Raw genomic sequence first — 12046 nt, 5'->3', positions numbered from 1 at the left:
GACTGGACTGCTTGGTGGTACCGTTCTACGTGTGGCTGGGCTAGAAGGTTGTGCCAAGTGGGTAGCTCTCTCTGGTGCGTCCGCAAGAAGAGCCAGCAGGTCCGGATACCAAACGGCTTGAGGCCGTTTGGGAGCCACCAGGATCATTCTGAGATTGGGAGTGACCAGCGCTCGATGATCACTTTCCGAATCAGACAGAAGGGAGGAAAGGCGTAAGCGAAGAGGTTGTCCCAGGGGTGTTGGAGAGCTACCTCTGCAGCTGCCATGGGTCCGGCACAGCTGAAAAGAAAACCTGAAGTTTTCTGTTGTGCCGGGTGGCGAAACAGGTCTACGACCCGGTCGCCCCCACAGGTTGAAGAGCCTTTCCGCTACGTCTTGGTGTAGAGACCATTCGGTCCCTATCACCTGATCCCGACGGCTGAGCTTGTCTGCTACTACATTCCTCTTGCCTGGAATGTAGCGTGCTGACAGCTCTATCGAGTGAGCCGTGGCCCACTCGTGCACACCTGCAACCGTCAACTGATGGAGCGGAAGAGACACTAGCCCCCCCTGCTTGTTGACATATGCCACTACTGTGGTGTTGTCGCACATCAACACCACTGAGTGTCCCACCAAGCGGTCCTGAAACTCTTGGAGAGCGTTGAACGCCGCCTTGAGTTCCAGGACATTGATGTGAAGGTGCTTTCGTGATGGTCCCACACACCTGCAGTCAGCAACTCCTCCAGGTGTGCGCCCCATCCCTCGGTCGATGCGTCTGAGAACAGAAGCATCTCCGGGGGGGGGAGTGCGTATGGGCACTCCTCTTAAGAGGTTCTTGTCGTCGAGCCACCAGGCTAGGTCCTGCCTCACCTTGTCCGTGATAGCCACGGGAAAGTAAGGAGGATCCTTGGCCTGAGACCAACTCTCCCTTCTTAGCCTCCACTGGAGAGACCGCAGGTGAAGACGCCCGTGAGGGACTAACTTCTCGAGTGACGACAGATTGGCCGATCACGACTTGCCATTGCTGTGCTGCCTGTTCCTGCCGAGACAGGAACCGGCCGGCTGCCTCCCTGAATTTGCTGATACGCAAGTCTGCGGGAAAAGACCTGCCCTGCTACCGTGTCTATCAGCATACCCAGGTACTTCATCTTCTGCTTGGGTTCGAGATCGGACTTCTCGATTTATCACGATCCCAGATCGCGACAAAACTTGAGGAGTCGATCTCTGTCCTGTAGCAACTGCGAGCGGGAGCTCGCCAGGACTAGCCAATCGTCGAGATACCCTTCAGAAGACGTATCCCCGTTGGCGAATGAGGGCCCAAGCCGACACCAGAGGTGAAACACTCGGCCGTGATGAACACCTGTGGGGCGGTTGAGAGACCGAAACAAAGTGCCCTGAATTGGTACACCGTCCCGTCGAAGATGAAGCGGAGGTACTTTCTGGAGGACTGATGGATGGGTATTTGAAAATACGCGTCCTTCAAGTCCACTGAAAGCATGAAATCGTTCCCCCTGATCGAGTCGAGCACCGAGCGTGCCGACTCCATCGTGAACCGCGTCGTGCGAACGAAGCGGTTCAGGGGAGAGAGGTCTATCACCGGACGCCAGCCCCCCGATGCTTCTCCACTAGGAAGAGGCGGCTGTAAAAGCCCGGTGACTGGTCCTCCACGATTTCTACAGCTCGTTTCGCCAGCATGGTCTTGATCTCCTGTCGAAGAGCGTTGTCCTTTGCTGATCCCCGGACATAGGTCTGTAGGTGGACCGGTTTGGAGATGAGGGGGGCCGAGACTCGAAGGGTAGTAGATATCCCTACAGAAGGACGTCTACTATCCAGTTCTCGGCGCCGTAGCGCTGCCAAGTCGCCCAATGGCTCGCTAGGCACCCCCCCACTTCTGGCAGCAGGTGAGGGGGAACGCCGTCCTAGCGTTTCCCACCTCGTTTCGACTTCTTTCCAGCACCCTCCTCGGGAAAGGAGGGCTGGGAGGAGGGCTGGTTGCGGCCTCCTCTAGCAGAAGTTGAAACAACAGGAGTCTTCACACGGGGTTTGGACGGTGCAACCGTCTTCGCCGCCGTGTGGAAGCGCTAGCCAAGCTCTTTGGTTTGGCCGCAGTCGCTCGAGATTGCCCAGTAACCTTCGAGACTGCCTGGTGAACTAAGCGGTCACTCTCGTCAGTGCGCCGCCTTTCCATTTCCACCGCAGCGTCCACCATCTCTCCAGGAAAGAGAGCTGGGGAACTCCTAAGAGGTCCATTTCGAAGCCCGAGTGCCGCCTCACGCCCGGCCCCCTTGGTCACTCGGGTAAGGACTGCGTCCCTACGTCGAAGAACCAAGTTGGCCCACAGGTTAGCAGTCTGATGGGCGAGGTAAGAGATTGCTCTTCCTCCAGACTGGCACAGTCTCCTAAAGAAGCGTCGTCTTCGAGAGCGAAAACTCCCAGAGCCGCCGCTACTTTGGATATTGTGAGGGACCACAAAATCCAACCAGGAAACTGCCTGGAATGCTGCCATAGCGGTAGATTCCAGGGCAAGTGCCCTCTGCTGCGAGAACCATATGGTTCTACGACAGGAGAGGGCTGCTGGCAGGGACACACCTGGAGTTTCAGCCCTCTGCTAACTCCCCGGGTTAACCCTGTTTAGGCAGTATCGGGTCTTCCGAAGGCACGTAGAATCGCCTCTGCCGCTGTAGAGGAGGAGGAGCAGTTAGAAGACCGTCCGGACTTTAGCGAGTCCTCCCGTCCTGAGACGAGATTCTCCACCTGATCAGGACCGAGTCTGCAAGCTCAGATCGCGGTAACCCCACCATCATTTTGGGCTCCCTCTTGGGACCCCAAAATGATTCGAGCCGGGACGTGGGCTCTGCCGGTGGTAGCGGCGATCCTTCCGCAAGGTCATTATGCAGACGCATCAGCTTAATGACCTCTGCAAAGTTCCTCTGTATCTCGGGAGTTACTGCGTCTTGTGGAGTAGGACCGTCCAGTCCCTCCAGCAAGAGCATATCCCGCGATACTCCTCCTTCAGAAGGAGGAACAGCGACAGACCCCTGACGGTCGCCTCCAACTACTTGCGCGTACGTTCTGGTCGGTCCTAAAACTGTGCCTGAGCCGTACGGCGTCATAGCTGGGTCACGAGCGGCGCACCTCTCGTGATCGCTCCTCGGTACCTCGCTCCTCCCGGTATAGCCTGAGGAGGTTGAAGGTATGGGAGAGGCAGACCTGACGCTCCCCCCTCGCTCGCTGGCAGGACCAGCGTGCGTGGAGGGCTGCTGCTGATCGTCAACCCGCGGTGACGGTCGAGCAGCAGGCCTAGCCTTGCCGCTCGCCTGGGGCGATTGGCTCGGCTGAGAATGTCGAGACCGATCTCTAGCGTCAGGCGAGCTGCCGCTGGTCACCGTCTCCGCCCGGTCCCATCGGGAGCGGCGGACGGGTGACCTGCTAGGCTCTCTGTCGTCGAGACCGGCCAGCGTTCCTCTCGGCGCGTCGAGCCGCTGGTACCAAGCCGTGGCTGTTACCGGCGGCCGCGGGGGACTCCTTCCTCGCCTCAACCCGTGCTGTCAGCGACCGTCAACGTCAGCCCAGAGCAGCCAGTTTGATCGCTGCGAGAGCGTCCACTGGCCTGGCGAGAGTCGTGTGCACGACTCTCGCCAGTCTTCTGCTCCGCGCCGCTGTCTTGACGGCGAGCGAGCTCGGGCGTCAAAACTTTGGCTGGACGGTCTTCTTTGGAAGAGCGTCCACTCGGTGCTTCTCGCGAAACGAGAAGCGGCCGAGACGGAACCTGGTTTAGCGGCAGAACCGCAACACCAGGTGAGGAAGCACCAGCCGAGGCTGGTGCACCTCTGGTCCCCGTCGACTTCTTCTTTGCAGAAGAAGTGACGGGCCCCGTTCCTGAAGGAACAGGAGGACCAGCAGAAGAGCTCCCGCTCGCCTGAGCGAGCCAGGCCCTTAGAAGATCCGAAGGAGTCTTCTTAGGGGGGGAGGAGGCAACCTTCTTCTTCTTCGGCTGTTTAGCCTTAGAAGTCGAAGGGGAAGGAGAGGCAGCAGACGACGAAGAAGACGACGAAGACGACGACGACACCTTCTTCCTCTTCCTCTTCTTCTTCGCAGGCTCCGCAGGACAGACGTCAGGTCTTCCATCCAGGAGGGAGCCGGGGCAGTTGCCGAAGCAACAGGGCCCGACTGCACCTGTCCACCGGAAAGACCTGAGACTGTGACAGCACCACCAACAGCAGGAACAACAGGAACAGGTCCAGGAACAGCAGGAACGGCAGGAACATCTGAAAGTGAAATGAGCAGCAGGCACCTGATCTGAAAGGGAAATGAGCGGCTGGACAGCAACAGGTACGGCAGGCACGGCAGGTACCACAGGAGAGCCAGGCGTCCTGTCGGCAGCTACCATCATCCTCGGCAACTGGCGGCAGGTCCAGGGGGTACTCTTTGGGCAGCGGAAGTCCGGGGTCGGCAATACAAAGAACCCAGGTGGCGGTGGCCACCGTCCTCTTTGGCACGGCAGGGAATTGGTTTATGGATTGCAGTCGTGGGTGTTACCGACATGACATGTGGTGTGTACACCAGGTGCGGTGGCATCTCATATGCTGGTGTCGAGATTGTGGTTGTTGTAGTGGTTACCGTACCATGAGTGACCACTGCCGACCCCGCCAACCGCTGAATCAACCCCTGTATGCTCGGCACTCCCTGCAGTCCCAGCGACTCCCACACCTGTCCCAGGTCGTCCTTCGCTGATGGTACACCTGCGGAAGCAAAACAGTCGGGTTAGTTAGAGGGGCTTCCTCGCGCCTAAGGGGAAGAAAGAACCCCACCAGAGCGGACGGAAGACCCCGAGTACAACTGGACATCAGGGTAGCGGGGCGCCCTCCTCCACACTCGACGGATCGAGAGAGGAGAAGGACTCCGCTACCCCCCCCGCAGGGGAAGGCGCGAAACGTGGGGGCTGGCCGGGGGGCAGGAAAGAGGACGAAGTGTCCGTTACCAAAGGAGTCACTGGACTTTCCGATGACTTCTTGGGCGGCCTCCAGTCTCTTCCTGCCCTCGTACAGCACCCACTGCGCCTCGGACCAATGCATAACACGTTACACAGGGCTCGTTGCAGGAGCACTCTCGCCCCCCGACAACGAGTACAAACCTCGTGAGGATCTACATCAACAAACGATCTGAATCCTCCACATCTACGCCCCTCCAGCCCGGGACACACTCTACGGGCGACCGAGGGGCGTGGTGAAATCTCCATTTCTTCCTCACTCATCATAATGAACAAAAAGAAATGCAAAGTACTTACAATCACTCTGAATTATACAGAAAGAGAGGGCAAATACTCAAACTCAAAGCAAACGACAAAGCGGGCAGAGCGATGACGATGCACTCCTATCCACACAGAGGGATCACACGGCCGAAAGCAAAAGTGATTTGTTTACCTCCCAGTCGCGCGGCGCGCGACGATCGGACCAAGCAGTTAACTACCGTTCTCCCTTGTTCGAAGCTTACGACCGTTTATCCAGCTGCCGCTAGCTACTTCCTATTGTTAAAGGACCGAGGGTTTGTATTACGTATCGGAACAAACTTCAAGTTGTAAGTAACAATGTAGAACGCGTTTTGGTGAGATTTGCACTACGTTTGACACCGTTTTCACTACCCTCTGTTTAAATCTTAAAATTTGGCCTTAATTTCTAACTTTGGAGAAAATACCTTACTTCGAAAGAGAGAGAGGTCTTTAGCTCCGTTTCTCACCAACAACAAGTCGCAACTGATGCCCATCTCCGATGTCAGGACACGTTATAATGTACTTTTTTGGGGATTGTCCAAGCTGATCGTACATGGTCCACTCTGGACCCTACGGTTTTTTACCTTAATGTACTTTTTTTTGGGGTGGCATACATTGATCGTACATTGCCTACTGAAGGCCATGCGGTGTTTTACCCTATAAGTACTTTTTCGGAGAGTGGCATGCTATGATCATCGTTTAGTTGATCCAGGCCATGCGGTGTTTTACCCTATCATAAAATACTACCTAGCTAGCTCATAAAAATAAAAATTTTTCACTATGAGTCTTAGGTTAAGACCCATAAGGTCTATAGGGTAACCTAGGAGTATACTAACAAGAATCTAGAAGTTAATGAATAATACACGCCTAATAAAACATCTATAAAGCTCACTGAAGTAAAGATCGTCCATCACATACTAAATGATAGACTGATTGATTGAGTGCTCTAAGCCCAAGGCATCACGTGCACTTTTCATTCCCAACTCTCACGGTCCTTTTAGGCCCACGTTATTACAGTAATTATCAGTTATCTTTGAAATTTATCAATTATTACGATTAATTAAGGATTGTCTCGATTATGAAGACTGCAATTATTATAGAAGATAAAAGGACGTTTGAAGAGAAGTTACGCTACTAAGAAAGGTTAGACAGCCAATGGCGTCTCTTTGTTGTCATTTTGAGCGTCTTCTATTTGACAGTGTTTATGTTTGTGGTTCTAGTTGTTTTCATTCATTTCAATAAGTAATCTGGTGGACAATTGTAAGCAATCGGCTGGAATGTGATTAAAAATTCATATAATTTACTAATAAACTGGATAATTTAAGGCAAATAATGGATTCAGGTAATGGTAGTTTGTTTACGTTTTGGGCGTAGTCTCCTAAGGACTTCTCGTTCATGGTTCCTGTTTGAATTTGATATTTTGCTTCAAACCTAGTTGATGAAAAGGAGAAAGTTAGATATAATCATTGGAGAAGTAATGACAAAATATAGATAATTTATTTAAATAATAGCTAATTAGGTTAAATGATAAGTACACTGGCCGGTGGTATTAGTAGTAATAGGTGGAAATTGCTTTTGAATCGGCTCCCCTGCTTGGTTTTATTCCTCCTTTGTTTATGTTCGTTTAAGCTTTTTTCCTCTCTGCAATACCAGAATTCTTTTATATATTCTTTCCTGTTTTCAACCTCTCCCTCAGCAGATCTGCAAATAAAAGTATATTGGCCATCAATGCCTCTATTAGCTTTTTTTCTATTAACAGAGTCAAATGCTTTTTGGAAGTGTCACGACTTAATAACATTAACGTAAAGCAGGTTCTTTATAATTTGCGTAAAGCCGTTACATAAAAGAAACAATAGTATTTTGCACAACCTGAAGTACCTTTAACTACGAGTTATAGTTTGTAAACAATGATGGCAAAGGACAACGAGGGAGTATGATACGAAAATGGAAATATAAATATTTATTTACAAAAGAAGAAAAATAAAATAATTAAATAATATTTGGACCGAGGTAAGTTTCAGGTCACTGCAGCGTAAACTTGATGTTCCTTTGTAACGAAGTGCTGTTAATTGCAGCTCTAAAAATGGCGGACAGTTACTAATACCAATACTTAACTCCTCGTAAAGTATCATCAACGGCGCTGCAGTTGCAGTAATAAATATGAGGGACCAGGTGATAAATCTGAATTTTCTTTAGAGGCTGTCCAAGGCTGATATCCTCTCCCGTGTTCGTAATGTAATGGGAAAAATATTACTTTAATTATTAGTGATTTATTTAGGAATTGATTCATCATCCTCCTCTAATATCTTTACACTGCTATTGTAAGTGATTGGAACTGTGAAATGTTTTCGTTTCTGTTGTGGACGAGTGTGGCAGTGTAGCCAGTCCCTTGTTTTGTTTATCTTTCACTTTGAGTATGGGAGCGCTGCCCTGAATCTTTCGTCTGCATATTGGTAACACTAAAAGAACCATGTAAGAATCACGAATGCTCTCGAGTGTGAGGTCGTTAATCGGTCCACCCTCTCATTTTGGCTATTTTACCAAATTATTAATACAAATGATTATCTATCCCTTGCAAGGTAAGCTTTTAAAGTCGTAATATTACCATTAGTTCATTATTTGGAACAGATCATTATCATGAAAGAACAGTAGCAAACGAGAATTCAAGTGCAGAGTTGCCTGCCCAGTCAAACATGTTGCAATGCCTTAACGAGGAAAATTTTCGTTGTCGTGAAAGATACTTCACGTTCATTAGTTGTCATGAAGTTTTGCTGTGTTAGTTTGAGTTGTAACTTAGCGTTTGACAGGGTTGAAAACACTAAAAAAGCAGTTATAAGTGTTTTGTTTGTATAAAGCTTTTGCAAATACCAGTGCCAAAGGTTACCACAAAATGGAAATTTCCACTGCCGATCATGATCTTAGACTAGGCTATACAGTAATTTAAGAAGGCCTACCCTAGACTAATCCTGTTTGAATGAGGAATTATGACTATTTTTTATAAATATAGTTAGGCTATATGTATATAAATTCATGGAAAACTTAAGTACATAGGACTTAGCCTGTACCTTCATTAAGCTAACCAACTTTGTGGGCTATTGTAACCTAGTTAAAAATCAGCCATGTAAACTTTGCATAGGCTATCCTTAACGATTTCTGAAGAAGCCTAGGCTAGACTATATCCTGTTAAAAGGCACCTTAGCCTAATTTTACCTCATTTTAGTTTAAGTTTTACTCAGAAATCTTTCAGGTAACCTTACCCCTTGTCATATGATGTGTACAAATATTTAGTACTGTGTGGAGTAGGGTATCAAGTGATTTACACCTTATTGTAAATTAATTGATTCCAGGGTTGCTCCATGTTTGATACTTATCCTATTATGAGGAAAGCAATTCCCATAATCTGTAGTTGTAATCCTCCAGATAAAGACCAAGATTGGTATCAAGAACTTGATAAAAACACTCGATCACAGCTGCTCCTCGAAGACAAACATCCATGCATCAGCAGCGGAAGAACGATCAAACGGGCGTGACGGTGGCATAAGGTGCTGAAGACTCAAAAGCAGGCGTTGATGTCGAATAAAGGGCGCTAACAGCTACACATCATTGCAGCGATCCAAGGCGAATCCACTGCTCTTAGTAGACAAGTACCTCTCAGAGGCAATCCCAACCTCTCTAGCGTTCAGAGGATCACTGACGGCAAACTTGGGCTTTTCCCGAAAAAAAAGTCTTTCTGCCTCCACGTCATCATGTAAAGGAAGAAATTATTGGATTAGAACTATCCTCCTTAACGACTGCAAAACAAATCAAATAACAAGCAAACAGCACCCAGTTACTAACAAGCAGCAAACATACGACTGCGTGGGCAAAAAATAAGTAAATAGCTAAATATATAAATAAACGAACGAAAATACTTTCGGACGTGATACCCCCAACCTAATAGGTACAACTCATAGAAGAGTTCCAACTAATTTTATATCTCAACATGTACTGAAAAAAAAAAAATTAACGGCAACGTTAAATAGCCTCAATACCAGTAAATTATCACTTCCACAAACAAAAACCCAATGATATCGAACAATGAAAGAACGAGATGTTGCACCAAAGACACTGCAGGAAGAAAAAGAAAATAAAGACGAAAACAAAACAAAAATCCAAGTGGAAAAGACATCACAGATTTCTAGAGAGGGCATCAGCGACAACATTGTCCTACCCTTTCACATGTTTTACAGTCAAATTATATTCCTGAAGCATAAGACTCCAATTAGTGAGCCTTCTGTTTTTGTTCCTAAATTTGTTCACAAATTTTAAAGGATTGTGATCTGAATACACAACAATTGGATCAACGCTAGCTGTTACATATATTTCAAAATGTTGTAAAGCTAAAACTAAAGCTAAGGCTTCCTTTTCGATTGTGCTATATTTCTTTTGATGCTCATTAAGTTTCCTGGAAAAATAGGAAACAGGATGTTCAATACCTTCACTATCGTCTTGCAACAGCACTGCCTCTACTCCGAGATTGCTGGCATCCACCATTAACTTGAATCCCTTCTGAAAGTCAGGTGATTTCAAAATAGGGTAGGTGCTTAAAATGCCCTTTAATTAATCAAAGGCTCGTTGACAGGTATCGTCCCACAAGAATCTAGATTTCTCTCTTAAAAGATTAGTTAAAGGAGTTACTATTTCAGAAAAATGATATTGTTATTGTACAATAAAGTTTCATACATACTTACCTGGCAGATATATACGATTAAATGGCCCACCCAGCCTCCCCTCAGGAGACAGGTGGAATAAAAAATCTGGTTCTAGAACGGTAATGGTTCCTATTCCTGCCACCCAGCGGCAGGGCGGTAGATCACCTGACCTACCTGTAGCGTGTGCCGCGAAATTCGAATTTCTGTCGGGGACGACGGAGTCTATAGCTAAGTATATATCTGCCAGGTAAGTATGTATGAAACTTTATTGTACAATAACAATATAATTTTCATACATTCAACTTCCCTGTCAGATATATACTTAGCTAATTGGCACCTTTGGCGGAGGGTAAGAGACAGTTAATTACTGATTAGACAGGTAAACAACATACGTTGTAGGTAATATATTATAAAAAAACCTTGGTTCCTACCTGTTTTGGCGGAAGATTTCATAGCTATTGCTTAGAAGTCTGCTTCGCCTCAAGAGCCTCAGCGAGGATGTGACCTATGGCTAAGAGCTCTTGTGGGGACTGTCGATGGGGTCTTATCCACTTACTCGACAGAACCTGATGGCCTTTGTCAATGGGGTCTTATCCACTTACATGACAATACACCTATGCCTAATGGCATAATAAAGGAGTACAACACCGATCCCGATCACCCGATCCTAACCATGGATTAGTATTAAGATTGAAAGGAGTTATCCCCAACCACCTTTCAAACAACCTTAAAATTCAACACCAAATTATTTTTAAAACCAAAACTAAACAAAATTAAGGATCAGTCTTATCTCCTTTTCCCAGCACTGTATACGCTGATACATAAGGACCCTGAGAGAAGCATTTCTCGTATGTCACTCTCACATCTTTTAAATAATGGGAGGCAAACACCGAGTTGCATCTCCAGTACGTCGCTGCTAAGATATATTTCATAGACATGTTTTTGTTGAAAGATATTGATGTTGCAACTGCACGTACCTTGTGCGCCTTCACGCTTAACGTTTCCAATGATTCACTTTTGCATTTCATGTGTGCTTCAGTAATCACATTCCTGACGAAAAAAGCTAAAGCGTTTTTTGACATAGGTCTCTTAGGGTCCTTAACCACACACCAGAGACTTTGATTGCAACCTTGCAGTTGCTTCTTCTTTTGAAGGTAAAATTTTAAGGCTCTAACCGGACATAGTGACCTTTCCAGTTCCTTTCCCACAAGTTGAGAAAGTCCTTTAACCTCAAAACTTCTGGGACAAGGCCTAGAAGGGATTTCATTTTTGGCTAAAAATAAAGGCTGGAAAGATACCACTGCAGAGTCTCCTTTAAATCCCACTCTCGAGTCTAGAGCCTGCAACTCACTGACTCTCTTGGCAGTTGCGAGAGCCATGAGAAAAATGCATTTTCTTGTTATGTCTCTGAAGGATGCTTGATGAGGAGGCTCGAACTTCTCTGACGTGAGGAACTTCAGAACCACGTCTAGATTCCAGCTAGGGGGAAGCGAAGCTTTCGATTTTGATCTCTCAAAAGACCGTATCAGGTCATGAAGATCTTTGTTTTCTTCTATGTTCAGGCCCCTGTTCCTGAACACAGCAGATAGCATGCTTCTATATCCCTTTATTGTAGAAACTGCCAATTGAGATTCTTCTCTCAGGTATAGAAGAAAATCGGCAATATCGGTCACAGAGGTATCGGAGGAGGACAGCTTCTTTGCCTTACACCATCTACGGAAGACTTCCCACTTCGATTGGTAGATCCGCATGGTAGAGGATATTCGTGCTCTTGCAATTGCTCTTGCAGCTTTGCGAGAAAAGACTCTCACTCTGACCAGTCTTTTGATAGTCGAAAGGCAGTCAGGGAGAGAGCGTGTTTGTTTTTGTGAAACCTCTCGAAGTGGGGTTGTCTGAGCAGATTTGTCCTTTCGGGAAGAGAGCTGGGGAAGTCCACCGTCCATTCCAGTACCTCTGTGAACCATTCTCGAGCGGGCCAAAAGGGAGCTATGAGTGTCATCCTCGTTCCTTCAAAGGACACAAACTTCCTTAACACTTCCCCCAGTAGCTTGAACGGGGGAAAAGCGTAAGCATCTATTCCTAACCAATCCATGAGAAGGGCATCGAT

The 12046-nt window shown here is 47.6% G+C and overlaps 1 protein-coding gene across 9 annotated transcripts in view; it reads right to left on the bottom strand.

Annotated features, from left to right (window-relative positions):
- Positions 1-6990, bottom strand: part of LOC135204657 (gastrula zinc finger protein xLCGF3.1-like) — a 316463-nt gene extending 309473 nt beyond the window's left edge. For 2 of the 9 annotated variants that reach the window (XR_010312272.1, XR_010312273.1), the window contains exon 1: positions 6141-6437. The gene's annotated coding sequence lies outside the window, so the exon portion shown is untranslated. The other 7 variants (XR_010312276.1, XR_010312277.1, XR_010312271.1 and 4 more) reach the window with 7 other exon arrangements.
- Between the last annotated feature and the right edge of the window lie 5056 nt (positions 6991-12046).

Source organism: Macrobrachium nipponense, chromosome 47, assembly GCF_015104395.2.
Source record: "Macrobrachium nipponense isolate FS-2020 chromosome 47, ASM1510439v2, whole genome shotgun sequence".
Lineage (NCBI taxonomy): Eukaryota > Metazoa > Arthropoda > Malacostraca > Decapoda > Palaemonidae > Macrobrachium > Macrobrachium nipponense.
This window is presented reverse-complemented; position numbering and strand designations above follow the sequence as displayed.